The 19,056-nt window shown below is 40.3% G+C and overlaps 1 long non-coding RNA gene across 2 annotated transcripts in view; it reads right to left on the reverse strand.

Annotated features, from left to right (window-relative positions):
• Nucleotides 1-12,389, reverse strand: part of LOC144240990 (uncharacterized) — a 71,685-nt gene extending 59,296 nt beyond the window's left edge. For both annotated transcript variants that reach the window (XR_013337928.1, XR_013337929.1), the window contains exons 1-2: nucleotides 11,423-12,389; nucleotides 5,169-5,421 (exon numbers count right to left, since the gene is read on the reverse strand). This is a non-coding gene — a long non-coding RNA (uncharacterized LOC144240990). The remainder of the gene's footprint in view (nucleotides 1-5,168; nucleotides 5,422-11,422) is intronic.
• Nucleotides 12,390-19,056: the final 6,667 nt, after the last annotated feature.

Here is a 19,056-nt window from a genome sequence, read left to right on the forward strand (position 1 = left end):
CTCTCAGGTTCCAGAGATTAGGATATAGATATCTTCAGAGGGGCTATTTTTCAGCCTACCGTCGTGAGTTTCATCCACTGTATTTAACTACCATCCTATTACGATTTATTTCTCCCATCTTACATCATGGTTTCCATGTTCCACATTTTCTTTAATATACTTTCTTTATATTTTCCATTTACCATACTTTCTTTCTTGCCTTTTAGTGGATAGATCAACTTTTCTTCTGCTGATTTAATGGATACAAATCCTATTTACATTCTTATGATGTTGCCTTTGGATCCCTTTATCAGTAGACTTAGTAACAAAGAATTCATAGCCTCAAGAAAAAGTTTGCCCCAAAGCACAATTCCCGCCTACAACCTCCCATTCCCCCTTTCCCTCTCTCCCCTGCACACCAGAAATAAGTTCCATTTGTTGAGCTCTACTACATGGCAGGCACTGGGCTAAGCCTTTAAACTCCTCATCTCAGGGAACCTGGGCAGCTCAGTCAGTTAAGTGTCTGACTCTTAATTTCTGCTCAAGTCATGATCTCACGGTTGTGAGATGCAGCCCTGCAGACCGCCTCAAGTGTGGAGCCTGCTTAGGATTCTCTCTCCCTCTCAGAGAGGCAAACCATGAGAGACTCGTGAATGCTGAGAACAAACTCAGGACTGATGGGAGTTGGGGGGAGGGGGGCGATGGGCATGGAGGAGGGCACTTGTGGGGATGAGCACTGGGTGTTAAATGGAAACTAATTTGACAACAAACTATTTGTAAAAAAAAAAAAAAAATTCTCTCTCCCTCTCCCTCTGCACCTCTCCTCAGCCCCCACCACCGACCCCTCACTTGCTCACATGTGCATGCACTCTCTCACTCTCTCTCAGAAAGAAAAAAGAAAGAAACTTATCATCTCATTTATCCTTCTAACAATCCTGTGCAGTACACATTAACATTCCACTTTGTCCAATGAGAAGACTGAGGCTTAAAGAACTTGCCCAAAATCGCAGTTAGTAAGTGTCAGCTCACAGGGTGCCTAGGTGGCTCAGTCGGTTAAGCGTCCTGGAGCCTGCTTCGGATTCTGTGTCTCCCTCTCTCTGACCCTCCCCTGCTCATGCTGTCTCTCTCTCTCTCAAAAAATAAATAAAAAACAGTAAAAGGAAAAAAAAGTAAGTGTCAGCTCTGGATTTCAAACTATTTAACAGCATGATTCTATTGCGACTTTGCAGTTTGTTGGGACAGTGAGATGGAAGTGCGAACAAAGTCGTGTTGAAGAGTTGCTTGCTTCTTTTCCAAAAGAAACTAGTTTGTCAATGAAAACACACACGTGTTCAAAGATGCCTGCAACAATCTGCTTGATTTTTCTGTAACTATACAGTAAGGTAGAAAGAGTATGGTTTTGGGAATGAAAAACCTGAATTCAGTCTCAGCTTTCTCACTTCCTAGAGAGCTGAATCTTAGACAAGTCACAAAACCACACAGGCCTCATTTTCTCCTCTTTAAAATGAGGGTAATGATAGTATCTACCTCACAGAGTTCCTGTGAAAGCACATTTACATTTTGAAAATTTTCATGTTTTGAAATTTTATATATTTATTTAAATCTTGTTTATTTATTGGGGTGCCTGAGTGGCTCGGTCGGTTAAGCATCCAACTTCAGCTCAGGTCATGATCTCTAAGTTCATGGGCTTGAGACTCCACTGTGCTCTGTGCTGACAGGGCAGGGCCTGAAGCCTTCCTCTCTCTCTGCCTCTCCTCCACTCATGCTCTGCCTCTCTCTCTGTCTCTCTCTCAAAAATAAACATTAAAAAAATTATTTTTTAAATATCTTGTCTATTTATTAAACAAATTGAAGCATCAAAAATATACATGGAAGTCCCTGATATAGTGGAAGTATTTTTAAACAAACATGGTTTCTAATTTTATCTTTACCTTGGTTTCCTCAGCAGTCAAATGAGGAGACTTAACTAGATGATTTATAAGTCTGCTTCCAACGCTGATCCTCTTGGACTCTACCTGCATGGACCTCAGAACTGAAGCTGATGTTGCAGTTTTTGTTCTGTGTGAGTACCACCCAGAGAGAATATTTATGGAGATGAATAAAAACAGTTGTACCTTATATTGTAGTCATGTTTTCCTTGACATCAGAATAATGGCCACAGTGAGATGTTATATTAAACTTCGCTGTCTGGGTGCTGCTCCTTGATCAGAGAATGACTCATGGGAAAAGTTCTGCGATGACATGAGTTGAAATATCACCTTTCAGCTCAGCCAGACAAGGAAAGCAGCGAAGTATCTTAAGTTTCCAATGGAGTAGACTGCTTCTGCTGTGCTCAATAAGCTATAACAAAACCCAAAACTCGACAGCCTAATCATAATCTTTAGAACTGGGCCAAATAGCACATGCAGTATTATAATGTAATTTTTGTGTAAAAATTTTCAAAGTATACTTCTTTTTATAAAACAAATAACAATCATAAGCTTCTTGGCTCATGGAGAAAGGTAGAAATGGGGAGGTCGTTCAGTCAGTTAAGCGTCCAACTTCAGTTCAGACCATGATCTTGCAGTTAGTGAGTTTGAGCCCCACACTGGGCTCCATGCTGACAGCTCAGAGCCTGGAGCCCGCTTCGGATTCTGTGTCTCCCCCTATCTCTGCCCTTCCCCTACTCATGTACGGTCTCTCTCTCTCTCTCCAAAATGAACACTAAAAATTATTTTAATTTTAAAAAATTAAAACCATTTTTTAAAATTTTTAAAATTTTTAAAAGATTTAGATGGATTCAGGAGGAAATGAGTTTTTTTAAAGATTATTACAAGAAAGCATGAATTAAAAGGGTTGGAAATATTGCTTTAGAAAGATAAAATAAATTGTTCCTTAAAAGGCTTTGTGTTTAATTTGGTTCGGTTTTTGACCAACCACAGATCCAAACCTGTGAAAAGAGCACAAAGTCAGTATGCACCTCATACGAAACAGAGGTACACCCTGGAAACTCATGATTCAACTCCTAAGAACATAAATCAAGAGCTTGGTTTCTAACACTGCCTCCCTGTATCCAGAATCCATGAGCTCCAAAGCATATTGGTGATTTCCTGTGTTAGAATTTTTTTTCAATGTTTTCTTCCTTTCAATGTTCAGAACAAGTCATACTGGGTACCTGAATAAAGGCCATTTTCAAACATTAAATTTCCATCCCTCTTCTTGGCTGACCATAACAGAGCAGTGTAAAGAGCTCATCTCCTAATACCTGTATATTGTTTCTCAAGTTGCCGCGTAACCATATTTGTACAGTATAACTAAGCCACTGACCACTCTGTCCTTGTGGTGCCCTTTGATTACAATTATTTAATACCATGCAAAGATGAGGGCAATTATTCTTAGATCAGTGTTTATATCCTGCTTTGGGCCACAATAAACAGCCCATTATATCTCTGGGGAAAGACAAAATTATGCTGCCTTCTGTTTTCCACCCCATGTTATGCTTTGAACCTTGAATAGAACACAGTGATTTCACAGTGTTTTGGACAATGTGTACAGTTTTAAGGCCTGGGGCATTCTTGTTGACCGCTATTTATCATGTACATGTTTCATGCCTGCCCAAGGAGGAATTTCAGGTTGAGACTGAGCAGGCATTCGTGAAGTGCCTTCTCCAAGCCAGCAATTTCCTAAGCACTTACACAGTCATGAATGGATATATTGACAGGACTGTTTGATAATCAGTTTAGTGGAAGTAGTTAGTTCTGGAAGCAGTCCAGGTAAGTTAGCCTCATTTTCGTGTGTTGGTCCCAGAGCCCTTAAACCCATATTATCACAGGTAAAACTGGAGAAATCTGAGTGAGATCGTAGATTATACCAATGTCAAAATCTGGTTGTGATATCGTGCCATAGTTTTACAAAATGCACTCTTCCCTAAATTATTTTCTTAGCGCTGAAGGTTCACTTTGTATCTATATCTCTGGTTTTGTCAATTATTATTTGTCTCTTATGTAATGACTTAAATAAATTATTTATTATTTATTGATCTCTTATTTAATTGCCTGTGGGATGACACCTAGTTGCTCCCTGTGCTTTCATTATGTTTAATGTTATGAGTCTTTTTCAAAATTATGCTGTCCTTTACGTTTTTGCAAATGTCTAGCATATTTCCTATGTTTTTCCCTTTCAACTCATTTACTCAAGAGCTGGTCTATTAGTAGCACCTGCACCCAAAAAATAACATTGGTTAACTGCCTGGCTTTCCTCTCTGTTAATCCGGGCACCATTCAGACCCCTTGGCCTTCAAGCTGGAGGGCTAGAGAGGGTTGGTTTGCTTGATCAATTCAGTATGATAAGTAGAGTGAACAGAGAGCTGAGGCTGGGGACAGTCAAGGTTACTTTTTCTCTCTGCCTTTTTGTTGCACCACTATATAAGATCAACTCCTACAAAGCTGGAGGGGAGGGCCCCGTCCTTTGCAAAGGGATAAAGTGGGGAATGCAGTTTGGCTCAAGATGTCTTCCCTACTTTGGGGTTACCTGACCCTATTACTGAGAAGTCACTCTACAGAATAGCCCTGCAGGCTCTTAGTGTTTGTTATATTTTGTAAAGTCACGTGTGTTTTCTAAACACAGCCATCTTTGCTGCTATTTGCCAACGTCTGTGAAAATATCCCTTAGTAGTGTTATGCTGAGAGAAATAAGTCAGGCAGAGAAGGACAGATACCATATGTTTGCACGTATAGGAGGATTAGGAGGAACTTAACAGAGGACCATGGGGGAGGAGAAGGAAATAGTTGGGGAGAGGGAGGGAGGCAAACCATGAGAGACTCTTGAATGCTGAGAACAAACTGAGGGCAGATGGGGTGGGGAGAGGGGAAGGGGGGTGATGGGCATGGAGGAGGGCACTTGTGGGGATGAGCACTGGGTGTTATATGGAAACCAACTTGACAATAAAGTATTAAAAAAAAAAAGAAAAGAAAGAAAATACCGCTTAGTAGATTTGTCACTTTCTCCGTACCAGGACTAGCAAAGTGAGGACAAGATTCCCAGAGAGCCAAAGAGGATCCTTTGGATCAAACCAAACTCTTTGCCAACTCAGGGCCTTCCGACATACTGTTCCCTCTTCCTAAATGATTGTCCCCAGTTTTCCTCCTTGCTACTTCCTACTGGTCCCTTAGTGATCAGCTTAAATGCCTTTGCCTTGGAGATGTACTTACCGATCATCCCATGAAATTGAAGTTTCTCTTTGTTATGTTCCTTCAGAGGTCTCTGTTCCTTTCCTTCTTGGAATGTAGCACAGTTTGTAATAATTTATTTATTTGGGTTGGGGTACCTGGTGGCTCAGTTGGTTGAGCGTCTGACTCTTGATTTCAGCTCAGGTCATGATCCCAGGGTCTAGGACTGAACCCTGGGCTGCTGACGATTCTCCCTCTCTCTCTTCTGACTTGCGCACACTGTCTCTCTCTCTCTCTCTCTAAAATTTAAAAAAAAAATCTATTGTATATTTATTTGGGTTTATTTGTTTAATGTCAGTCTGTCTCATTAGTCTTTAAATTCTATGAAAGTACATGTCTATTTAGTTCACCACTGTCTACCTAATGCCCAGCCTAATGCCTTAGCCTCAGTGTGAAGTACTTGGTAAATATTTGTAGAATGAATGAACAGACTAGCTAAGGAACAAGAGACTGTGTTGTATTTGATTTATGCTGCAATTGCCTGTTCCCAAAGTCCCAAATGCTATTGTAGATGTTGATTATTATCATCACTATTTTATCAGAACTTGTGGAACAAACTCTCATCAGAAGTTATGAAATATCAGTATGTGATAACATGTTTTGATCCAGAAGTCATATAAACCATGTCTTTAGATAATAATCTGTATAGAGTAGTATAAACACCGCAGAATTTATATCTAAGAAACTTAGATTTAGACTAGTTGAATGGCTAGCTATTTAAACAATTTTAGCTTCAATTTGCACCACTCTGTGGAATAATATGGACTGCTTGAATCTTTGTTGCAAGGATAAAATGAAATAACAAATACTAAATGCCTAGCACTGCAACAAATAAAGAGGTTTCATCTTAAGTTCAATTCAGACCAATAGATGGTGGTTTCCAGGAGTGTTACTCTGAAAAAGATTGTGAGGGCTTATCTAGGTTCAAAAAGTGCTGTGATAGATTAGCAATGTCTGCCAAGGACCAATTAAAAGAAAGCAGTAGAAAGTATGCCCTATATTTATCAACTGTGGACTAGCAAAATGGCAGATACCCAATGACTGTAAGTTTCCTTCCTTCTTTGCTGCTATAAATTCCAAGTAAGTCTGAAATAAAGATTATCATAAAATGTCCCAAAACCTAAGCTAAAAAATAAGGGCAATTGAGGGCTTGCCTCAGGCCAAAATGAAAACATGACTTTTAGAACATGGTAGAACTTCTTACGGATTCCAGTGGTATGAATTCATAAAAGTCCAGATACAATTCAACACAAGGTCCTTGTCTCCTGACAACCAACCCCTTCCCCCCCACCGCCCCCGTAGAATGACACAACTGACTCACAGTTGTTAGCACCCCGCCATCATCACCTGCACAGATCTGGACAGCTCTCTCGTGGCAAGCACAGCACAAACTCTAGGCTTTTAAAAGAGTCTGCATCTGTGCTGCATCCATGGAGATAATTGATGGGCTTTAGTAAATAGTGCATTTGAACTTGGCACAGGTGTTTTCATGCAAGCATAGCAATGATCAGCTTGGATCATGAGGAAAATATATCATTTAGAAACAAGCATTCAGCCACCGCAAAAGGGCAGCTTAACACGGAGCCTGCTTGGAGAGGAAGAGCAGATCACTTAGAGTCACAAGAAACACAAAAGCATTGATACAATGTTCCAGCATATTCTGGGGTGTCTTCCCAGCACATTAAAATACTCTGATTTTTATAATTGTGCACTTTCTCCATCTATTCCAAATAAACTCAGTGTGAAAGAGGAAAACCGTTTTTCTTTCCTGAATCTTTCTGAACATTTCCCAGAGTTAGGAAACGTTGGGTCATGACTGACTGAATCAGAACAATCACTTGGCTGCTTGTTCTCCAGCAAGAGCTGTGCACTTCCAACCCTCAGCAGATCCTATTATCCCACCTCCACCCCAGCACCACCCTCTGGGGAGCTCTTTTGGCCATCATACTCTGGCCCCTGGCAGACAGTTTTGCCACCATAGTTTAGTACTATTTGTAAAGGCTTGTTATAATGCCAAGGATAAGAAGTGATTTGAGGGAGAGTCAGCAAATGGGACCCCTGAAATAATCTCCTTGTCTCCATTTGGTGAATCTATGAGGTACCAATTCACAAAGTCAAATACAGTCCACCTTCGTACCAAAGGTCTAGCTTAGAACCCAACACAAATTTCTTGATTTTAATCCTATACTTGTTACTTTCTACCTTCCTGCCATAACCAAGTTTAGAGGAGCAGGACAGCCTCGGGCTTACAAAGGAGCCACGTTTGTGGCTCCAGTCCCAGGTCTGCCACTGTCTAGACGGTGGCAGACAAGTCACTTCATCTCTCTGGTTAATGAAAAGGTTAGAACATGGTGATCTCTGATGTCTCTTCTAAATCAGACGGTCTATTCTATAAAGATTGATCCAGGTCTCCTGTTTCCTCCTTAATCTTTTAAGAAAGCTCTGTGGCTTTCAGGGGTTGGTAGTCACACAAATTCTCTACTGTTTGTGGTCTCAGAAAGGCCACCCGCAGGGCAGCACTGCCTGGGCCCCTCAGAAGAAACAGCCCTGATATTTGCTCCTCAGTCTCACATCTCCAGAACAAAGTCAGTCACCCATAGCCTTAAGAGACAACTCCAGTAATCTACCCAGTATGCTCCATGAAAGCTAATGGACAGCACCATTTCCCATGTTTTTGGACTTTGTTACCCGCAAACAGTGGATGGTCTTTGTATTAGAAGTGCCCCTCCTTGAATTTCTACAATACATAGAGATGCTGGTTTTTGGGGTAGGGCAGTGCCTTCACTGGAAAGCCTTCTCAAAGGTCTCATTTGATACAGCTAGAGATACCTCATGAACCTTAGGTGGTATTCTATATGGCATCAATCAATCATCAATGCAGCAATATAAATCCCACAGAGTACTTATAATCTTGATAGATACATAATCCTCTATGTTCATCTAAGGTGTCTCTCAAATGGATGGCAGCAACGAGAGATCTTTGCGTGTAGGCATTGTATGAATCACAGGAAGCAGGTTTGCTGACCCCAAACTTGTAGCAGACCCCAAAGCAATTTTTCATTTTCTTTTGAAAACACACTGAATGCACTTCAATTCTAAGACCAAGAGAGAAATAGTAAGTTGTTTGTCACCTGTACTTAGGAGAGGATTTTCACTTTCAACTGTGGTGCAGATTTGCACCTATTTAGAATTTGACATTATTCTCACCTTCAGAAGTTGATGCATGTAGAAATGCTTTAACACACAAAGGCTGAATGCTTGTGCACACTACTTTGAATCTCAGCACTGCTTGCATGTGTAAGAAGGACAACACAACCCCAAACCAGAAGGAGGGAAGTGGCTCTCACCAGTTGATTGCCTAATGGCTTAGCCTCCTCCAAGAATGGAAACTCTAGCCAAAGCATCGGTATTTTCACAAAACAATTATTCCACAGATGTGATCTTAATCCAGGGCAGGTTCCAATGTAATATATACTTTACAGTGTCCTCACCCATCAAGGGCTATGCAGATAAAGTCATCAGTTCTATTGCCATCGTGCACAGGTAAATAATCACACCCCTAGCTTGTGTGATTTAGTTTATCCATTTCTCCATTTACTCTTTTTCAGAACTATAGCTGGTAATAGGAGGGGGGGGTGGAAATTTACTCTTTTTCAGAACAATAGCTGGTAATGGGGTGGGGTGGGAATTTGAGCATAGCCACCATCTTGGGAAGACACTCTGATGATAATAGTTTTGAATATGGCTATTTCATTGATCTACCTTTGCCCTGGTGATGCTTAAATCTTTCTCTCCCACCCTCAACTTTCTGCTGTGCTCTAGATAGTTATTTCCACCTGCCTGGTGGGCATTGCCTAGATGTCTCATTGTCACATCAAAATCAAAATCCACACCCCCCCAAACTGACTCTACTTTCTCTATCATCTTAGAGTATGATTTGGCTAGAAAACTCCAGCAACTCTCCCTCTCTTTTATTTTCACTTTCAGAGAATCATCACATCTGTTGAGTCTATCCCCAAAATGTCTAATCAGGCTGTTCCACTTCTGGTCAGGCTAATCCCTTCTGCTGCTGTATTAACCCAAATCACCATTTATTCTTGCCTCTGACATAATCATCATGCTTCTGTGCTCACCTCTATTCCCGGGTGACCTTTCTGAAATGCAGATCTAATCACGCCCTCTGTTGCTGGAAAACCCCCAATGACTATCCATTGTTAACAGGCTTAGATATTGCTTTCACTCAACCATACTGATCATTTCTAGAGCTAGTTCCTTGTATCATCTCCCTCTCCACAAACTGTTATATGCCTAGAAGGTGTTCCATAAATATGACAAATTAGCTTGAACTATCTCTCACAAGCAAGTGAAAAAAGAGTATCTAGAATCTACAAGTTGCAGATACTGGGTTATAAAGTCCAAAAAGGAATGTTTTTAACCTCTTCTCTAACTACCCATCACTGAACAGCTCTGCTTACTCAGTTTGCAGCCTTGTGAGCCAAGAGCTTTCTGTTTCCACCCTAAAGGAAGTTTCCTGCTGGGAGAAAGCTGAAGAAATAGAGTTGGGATTGAAGGTTTCTAGAATGTGACAGTTTAGAAAGCTGTTATTACGGAGTGTATTTAACCAAAAAAAAGGCAGTTCTACTGCTTTGAATACTTAGCAACAAAGAAGTAAGTTTACTACTAGAAGATTATTTTCTAATGTTAACCTTACATGGCTGGCCCTCCACCCCACTTGTCTTTCCATCTTACCCCATAGTTCCTGTTTTTCAGTCTGGAATATTCTAGGTTTGGAATCAACCTACACAGTTCTATTAAGAAACCAATTACGTAAATGTTGACATTGGAATAAGGGTGCATTGAAAAGGATATACATTTCAAGACATCAGAGAGAGCATCAAAGAGTTCTTCCTCCTATGAAAAAGGATACCCTCAAACTATAGGCTGGCAAAGTCCTACAGCAGTCACTCTGAATCAAGACTCTTAAGCTGCTGGTTTGGAGGTAGATCTTAGGAAGTTGGGGGCAGTCTTTCAGTCTCTTTCCTATGATGGCCATGTTTATCATTAGCTCCTTTAAAAAAATTAAGTGGTGGCTGGGGCTCAAGTTCAGCCCTTGTAGACACACACGTGATCAAACCTGACAGGGTCCATTTGCTAATTATACATAGCTACTACTCTGTTTCATCAGAACTTGAACTAAAAGACCAAAAGCCAAGCCATTAGTCATTTGAGAATATAAATGGAATTTCATGTTCCTATGACTGATTGGTCTTAATTTATGAAGGACTCTGTGAGGACAAACAACAAGAATCAAATATATTTCCTTGCCAGGGCTCATAAAATGAGATGTAATTGGTCTGGGCCTCTGCTGTTTTAGTGCTTTAAGCAATTTTAATATCTTTACGAAACTAAAAGCTTCTTTTGTAAACCTGTTTAAGTCTAATTGATGATCTCAAGGTCAAAGTCAATGTATTTATGCTTCATTTTCCCTTTTACAGACAAAACAATGGTGCAAACTCAAGTGCTCACACAAGACATAAAGGCAGGATGTAAGTAATGTCCTTGAAATATCAGTGGCTGAGGGAAGGTGCAGAAGCCACTGACACACGTGTGCTCAGTGAAGTGAACCCAGGCCAAGACATGTATATTTTAACCTCTTTATCTTTAAAATATACCTTATACAAATGTACCAATGCACCAGAGAATCATGGTGTGTCCTTTTGTACTCAAGGCTGGGTATTTTTTTTAAATATCAAGTTAATATCACTACTAAACAGTACCATGTATGTCAGAAAGTATCAAGACCATGTACATAAAAATAAAGTTTAAACCCACCAACCTCCTCCTAACTGAAACAAGGAATTATACTCATTATCCATGAAATCATTACTGAGCATCAACTATGTACCAAGAATTAGCTAGAAGAACAGTGGACAAAACATTCATGGTCTTTACCTCCACAGAACTTACATTCAAGTGAGTACAATAATCCAAAGAATTAAATAGAGTAAAACAAATGAAATAATCAAAAGTTATGATAAATAACTCAAAGGGAATAAGGAAGGGATTCAGAAATCAAAACAGCATATAGATCATTCAGCTCCCCCCTCTATAGATTAGGAAACAGATTCCTAGTGGAGAAATGATTTGCCCAAGGACGTACAATCCCCATCTAATCCCCTCCTTGACAAGTAAGGAAATGTATCAAAACTGCATTCTGGGGCGCCTGGGTGACTCACTCGGTTAAGTGTCCGACTTCAGCTCAGGTCATGATCTCACAGTTCGTGGGTTCGAGCCCCGCGCTGGGCTCTGTGCTGACAGCCAGCTCAGGGCCTGGAGCCTGTTTCAGATTCTATGTCTCCCTCTCTCTCTGACCCTCCCCTACTCACACTGTCTCTCTCTCTGTGTCAGAAATAAATATTTTAAAAAACTGCATTCAACCCAAAAGCAGAATTTTATCATTAACCAAATTGCTCATAATCCTGATTCAAATGCGTTATAGTGACATTCTTATGATATTCTAATTGAAATTCTAATGTTATTCTTGTGTGATATCACAGTGCACAGGAAACAGTCACCATCACTTGGTTCTATTTATCTAGCCAGGGGGCAATTCCGGACTGCTGCTTATTAATTGGGTTTAATGACCCTAATGGTGAGCACATTCTGACCAACAGGACCTTTCTCCTTTTCTCCCCTACAGAGACCATCAAAAATACCAGTCTCCTGAAGTGTATCCAGTTGGTATGCACTAATCATCTGCAATCTACCCTACCTGTTCAAAACTGGCTTCTCCTATGGGAACAACCTCATTATGGAAGGATAGTCTTCAACCTGAGAGTATCTGTCATGACCAGGATTAGAACACCTATTATTTGTATATGGCTTTACAGTTTACATGCCTCTCTTACACATCACGCCATTTAAATCTCACAACAACCTTATGAGAAGAGCAATACTATACTCATTTTAGAGATGAGGAAAACAAACCCCAGAAATGTAAACTAATTTGCCCAAATTAATGAATAAAAACAAGTGCCAGGGCCAGGATTAGAACTTAGGCCTTCAAACTCTAAGATCTATATGTTTTCCCATAACACCTCTAGACTGAATTTGCCCAAAGGACAGTCTTTGCTACAAGGATACAGAATAGAGATACTATCATTAGCCAAAAGTTAGACTTTAGATTGCACCAGCCAGCCTGAAGATGACTGAGGGATGAAGGAAAGTAGATAATTGCTAAAAACCAACATGAGAATAAGGAGGCGGAAAGTCAATGGCAGTTGAAGCAGACTTCATGATCTTCCCCCTATGGCTACTACATAGTGGGGTGGAAAGAACGTGCATTTGCATAAAATAGCTATAAGAGCTAACCCTTAGGTTACCACTTGGTGGGCTCTGTACACTTCACATATACTAATTCATTTAATCATCTCAACAACTCTATGGGCAAATTCTCTTATACATACCCATTTCACAGATGGAGAAATTGGGACATAGTTTTTAGGTATTTTGCCCAAAATCCTTAAGAAAGAATACGAAGTCTGGCCTCAGAGTCCCTGACCTTATCTACTACACTATATTGTATTGTCATCACTGTGGTGGAGAGGATATCTGTTACTTTCACATCTCTACATCCATCTAGAGTAGCACCATTTTGGAGAAACTTATCTCTCTCATGTTGTAGTTAGTCTTGGTGAGACCCCCTATCAAGTTGTCCTTTAAAACTTGGTCAGTCTGCTCTTATCTCCCAAGAATTTGTATTTTGAGTGGACAAAAACAAAGACAGGGAAATAGTTGGATCATTCACTCCACAACAGAACCCTGAAGAGTTGTATTTGTTCCTGCAAACTGAATCTTCAGAGAGCAAACTGTTCCCTAACTTTGTGAGCCTGTTTCTTCAGCGTTTCCTTTGATTCTAAAAGTTGCCCGCATCCACTGTGTTCTTTTTTGCTCAACCAAGCCAAAGTCCATTTGTACTGCCCACAGTCAAACTCTGACATACCATCATCATTAGTCCCTGGTCTGCTACAAGCTAGCCATGTGACCCTGGGACACCTCCCTTAAGACCTCAATTGCCTGAGCTATGCCAGTGAATTAAAAGACCTCTTTTTTTTTTTTAATAGCTGTCACGTTTTTAACATGATTCTGTGATTCCCTGGTCATACTGTGTCTCATTATTCTTGTTTTATCTACTACTCCTATACCCATCTGTAAGCAAAGATTTCCCTGCTTCTTTCTCAGGCCACAAAATGCCATCCATGTAGATCTGGTCCACCTATTATTCATTTTCTCTAACCCCCCAAGCCAACGCTCCACAGTGGCTACTTTAGACTTTCTCCTTTCTCCCAATAACCCCTACTTAGATTCCAAATAGATGGCCTTGTCTTCTGTGTTAGTGAGAATATTACGGTGATTCATCATCTGCCCCACAGTACCTAGCTCATTTTCATCTTTTCCTCGACACATCTCCACCTCATTCTTTCTCTACTCTTCTTTCCCCTTCCTCTTTAAACCACACCTCTTCCCAAGTATGCAGAGTATAGTTCAACAAACAGATATCTTTCATGCACCATGGTCTAAGCACTGTGCTAAGCACAAAGGGGACAAAGGTAAATATGACCAGCCCTGTCCCCTGGGAAGCATACAGTCTGTTTATGGAGGCATATATAAATAACTAATAGCAGGGTGCCTGGATGGCTCAGTCAGTTAGGTGTCAGACATTGGCTCAGGTCATGATCTTATGGTCTGTGAGTTCAAGCCCCATGTTGGGCTCTGTGCTGACAGCTCACAGCCTGAAGCCTGTTTCAGATTGTGTCTTCCTCTCTCTCTGGTCCTCCCTTACTCACTTTCTGTATCTCTCTCTCAAAAATAAAATAAACATTAAAAAATATTTAATAAAAAAATAAATACATAATAGCAACTAAAGTTGCAAGTGTTTTAATAGAGCTATTTACAAAGTGTTATGGGAGCACAGAAGGGGTCAGGACTGACTTCCTGTAGCTGAAGAATTAACAGGAGCTGGCCAAATGAAGAAGGCTATGACAGGTAGATTAGAAAGAGCAAGCAGCAAGAGCAAAAACAGAGAATCATTCAAAATCATAGAGCCCCACACATGCCCACAAACATACACTCCTGACCTGCAGTTATGCCCACCATGCCTGACTGCAACAGGTAACACAAAAGTCCAGCCAAGAAACCCAACTCATTCCTCATGCTCTGAACTCTCATGCCCTATACAGCTCTCAACAGCCCCTATTCTGACCCCATCTCTTAAGATCCTTCCCTACACCTTCACTAACCCTTCAGTTGTGTTCAGTCATCATCAAAACCCCTTCTTGGAACATTTCCCTCACTGCCTGCTTTACCAAAACTGGCTCTCCCCTGAACACCTACTTCCTCTGCAAGAGGTGGCTACTTTCTAACTACCCTATCCATCCTCTACACCAAACATGGAGAGAGAATACACTCCTCTTTGCTCCCAGTGCTGCTTCAAGACCGTTCCTCTGCTTCTTCCCTGCAAAACCAAGAACAAAAATCAGCTTTTGATCTTTCTCTCTCATGTCAACAGACTATCACCTACCATCCCCTCCTTAGTGCAATCAGCCATAACTTCTAGTTCATTCTCTCCATATTTTAAGATTTTAGTTCCCAGTCTTTTTTTTTTTGAGATTGCGGCAATCAGGCTTTTCCCTCCACAGAACCTATAGTCAGGCCTCTTCTCATTACAAAATCTAGTGACTAAGTCTCAGACAACGCTTTACTTAATCTACCAGCAGTATTTAACACAGGCGATCCCCGTCCCTGAAAAATTTTCTTCGCTTGGTTTCCAGGACCCCACATCATCCAGTTTTCCTTCTACTTCGCTGGTCATTCTTCTTGGATGTCCTTTACAGGTTTCTTCTTAACTTTCTGATTCTAAATGTTCAGGTGCCCATTAGCTCAGTCCTTAGATCTCTTCTTTTCTCTACCTACATTCATTCCCTTAGGGATCACATCTAGTCTTGTGGCTTTTTTTTTTTTTTTACAAATAGTTTATTGTCAAATTAGTTTCCACATAACACTCAGTGCTCATCCCCATAAGTGTCCTCCTCTATGCCCACCCCCCTCCCCCCCACATCCATCACTTGACGGAAGACCAAGGGGGAGAAGAAGGGGGGAAATGGTGGGGGAAAGGGAGAGAGGCAAACCATGAGAGACTCTTGAATGCTGATAGTCTTGTGGCTTTAAATTACCTCTACATCAGGCTGCCTAGTGGCTCAGTTGGTTAGGTGACCAACTCTTGATTTCCTCTCGGGTCATGATTTCATGGTTTGTAAGAGAGAATCCCAAGCAGGCTTTGTGCTGTCAGCGCAGAGCCTGACACAGGATTCTCTCACATGTTCTCTCTCCCTGCCCCTCCCCCACTCACATATGCGCGCGCGTGTGTGTGTGCGTGCGCATGTGCATGGACACGTGTGCTCTCTCTCTCTCTCTCTAAGTAAATAAATAAACTTAAAAATATATAAATAAGTAAAATCATCAGACTCTACCATCTAAAACCCAACTCCTGAATTCACCAAACCCTGCTCTTCCTCAGTCTTTCCCATCTCAGTTCATCTAACTCCACCCTTTCTAGTGCTCAGGCCAAAATCCTGGGCTTCATCATAGATTCTTATTTCTTTCATACATCCCCATAGGAAAATTCTCCTGCCTATGCCTCTAAGACATATCCACTACTAGAAATTTCTCACTACCTTCACCCCACTCATCCTAGACCAAAGCATGATCTTTGCTTATTGCAATGACCCCTTAAATGGTCCCTCAGTTTCAAACCCTTGCTCCTACACCTCCCCCCCCCGAGCATTAGTTTCAACACAGAAGTCCAAGCAATCTTTTTTAAATAAATCACACCATATTATATCACATCTCTGTTCAAAAATCCTCCAATGACTTTGCATCTCAGAGTAGAAAAAGTGATTTACAATGACTGAAAAGGTTCTATACAAAATGACCCTCATATGTCTCTAACCATATCTACTCCTCTTAGCTACCTCACTTCCTCCATTCCAGCCAAAGTGGCTATTCTTTGAATACTTCAGGTATGCTCTTGCCTCAGGACCTTTGCACTTGATGTTCCCCTTGCCTGGATTTCTCTTACCCCAGATTACCTGCATGGTATCCTCACCTTTTCAATTATTCACTCAAACTACTCATTCTCAGTTAGTCTTCTCTATTCTATCTGTTTACCAGGCCTCCCTGCATCCTTTCCTCACCCTGTTTTTCTCCACACCACATTCAACATCTTATATATGATACTTACTTGTTTTTATATCTGTCCCCTCTAGAACATTAGCTCTATACAGGCAGGAATTTTTGTCTGTTTTTTTCACTAATATATCTAAGTGCCCAGCTCCAAGCCTCACACATAGTAGGTACTTCATGAATATTTGTTGAATGAGTAAATTAACAAGGTACGCAACACCTAGCTGTAAGTGGAATGGCTAAATGTATAGTCTCATGTTTTTTCATTAGCTTATGAAGGCAGAGAAGGTGAGATTGTAGAACTGGTTGAAGTTTTGCTGAAAAAGCATGTTGGAAAAGGAGAGTATATGAGTGTTGTGGTTATTAGTGATAAAGTGGTTCATGGGATCACCATGGAAACCAGTCTCGGTAAGGGGGGGAAATGATTCTACAAAAAGAACAGATAGACCAAATAAAATAAAGTATTTTAGAGTATGGAGAGCCCTATGAGGTTGAAAATTGGATTAAAGACTTAGAACGATAAGGGGCTGTGGTCACAGAATAGATTCAGAGTTCAAATATCAGAGCTCTATCTATTATTGATTTTGATGAGGTCCAATGTGTCCAGATGTCAGTGACTGAAATGAAACAGAAAAGTTCACTATAAATGAGAAAGTGAAACTGCAGTGTGGAATGAGGCATTTCTATAGACACTGAAGTACCTCGGGTTCCCAGAAGAAGCTGGAATAAAGTAAAAATTTATCATACCAGCCATATGACTTGGTTATTAAACATCTATGCCTCAGTTTCTCTGTCTAAAAAATAAGGGTACTATTAGTACCTACCCTAGAGAGTGATTATGAGGCTTACATGAGTTAATAGTTGTAAAGCCATTAGAACACTACCTGGCACATAAGTACTGCTTTAATACTAATAATGCACAACATTCCAAAGACTTCATGAATTCAAAAGCATGAGCCCCTCAGGCAGCTCAAAACATGACGGTGATGTCACGAGAAAGCAGGGACTTCAAAGGAGTAGGTAAACAATGCCACAAAGACTGGGCAAGTAACACAAACAGCTGGACAAGACTGGGGAGTCCTTATGAGTGTGCTGGGTGAGCAGTGGGGACTGTGGTGAGCTAACAGGAGCCACTTCACCACACTCTGAGCCAGCCATTGCCCTGCAGCAATGTAAGCCCTGTGTCATCAAAACTTCTACTTTTTACAAGAGAAGCCATAAATTCTCATTTTTATATTAAATCTCTCAGTTATGCAGATAAAGACACAACAGAAAAAGAATTATAGGCTAATATGCCTGATGACACAGATGCCAAAATCCTCAGTAAACCAAATCCAACAATACATTTTTAAAAAGCATTCCCCACAATCAAGTGAGACTTACTTCCTGGATGCAAGCGTGGTTCAATATTCACAAATCAATCAACATTAACACATCACATCAGTGAGAGAAAGCAAAAAAGACACAGGTCATTTCCACAGATGCAGAAAAAGCACTTGACAAAATACAACATCCCTTCATGATAAAAACCCTCAACAAAGTAGGTTTAGAGGGATCACACCTCAACATAATGAAGGTCATCTATGAAAAATCCACAGCTAATATCATCCTCAATATGGAAAAACAGAGAGCTTTTCCTCTCCAGTCAGGAACAAGACAGGGATGTCCACTCTCACCACTTTTATTCAACAAATTACTGAAATTTCTAGCTACAGTAATCAGACAACAAAAAGAAATAAAAGGCATCTGTTGCATTTCTATATCCAATAATGCAGCAATAGAAAGAGAAATCAATCCTATTTACAGTTGCACCAAAAACCATTAAGATACCTAGGAATAAACCTAACCAAAAAGTAAAAGATCTGTATGCTGAAAACTATAGAAAGCTTATAAAGAAAATTGAAAAAGACAAAGAAATATAAAAAACATTCCATGCTCATGTATAGGAAGATTAAATATATTTATTTATTTATTTTTTTACAGATAGTTTATCGTCAAGGAAGATTAAATATATTTAAAATGTCAATACTACCCAAAGCAATCTACACATTTAATACAATCCTATCAAAATAACACCAGCATCCATTTTGAGTTTATTTTTGTATAGTGTGAGAAAATCTAGTTTCATTCTTCTGCATGTTGCTGTCCAGTTCTTCCAGCACCATCTGTTAAAGAGGCTGTCGTTTTTCCCTCTTTCCCACTTTGTCAAAGATTAGTTAACCATACATTTGTGGGTCCAATCCTGAGTTCTCTATTCTATTCCATTGGTCTATGTGTCTGTTTTTGTGCCAGTACCATACTGTCTTGATGATGACAGCTTTGTAGTAGAGGCTGAAGTCTGGGATGGTGATACCTCCCGTTTTGGTTTTATTTTTCAGTATTACTTTGGCTATTCGGGGTCTTTTGTGGTTCCATACAAATTTTTGGATAGTTTGTTCTAGTTTTGAGAAGAATGCTGGTGCAGTTTTGATTGGGATTGCATTGAATGTGTAGATGGCTTTGGGTAGTAATGATATTTTAACAATATTTATTCTTATGATCCAGGAGCATGGAATGTTTTTCCATTTCTTTGTGTCTTCATCAATTTCCTTCATAAGCTTTCGTATAGTTTGCATCATACAGATCTCCT

The sequence above is a fragment of the Crocuta crocuta genome, unplaced genomic scaffold (assembly GCF_008692635.1).
Source record: "Crocuta crocuta isolate KB4526 unplaced genomic scaffold, BGI_CrCroc_1.0 scaffold197, whole genome shotgun sequence".
Taxonomy (NCBI): Eukaryota; Metazoa; Chordata; class Mammalia; order Carnivora; family Hyaenidae; genus Crocuta; species Crocuta crocuta.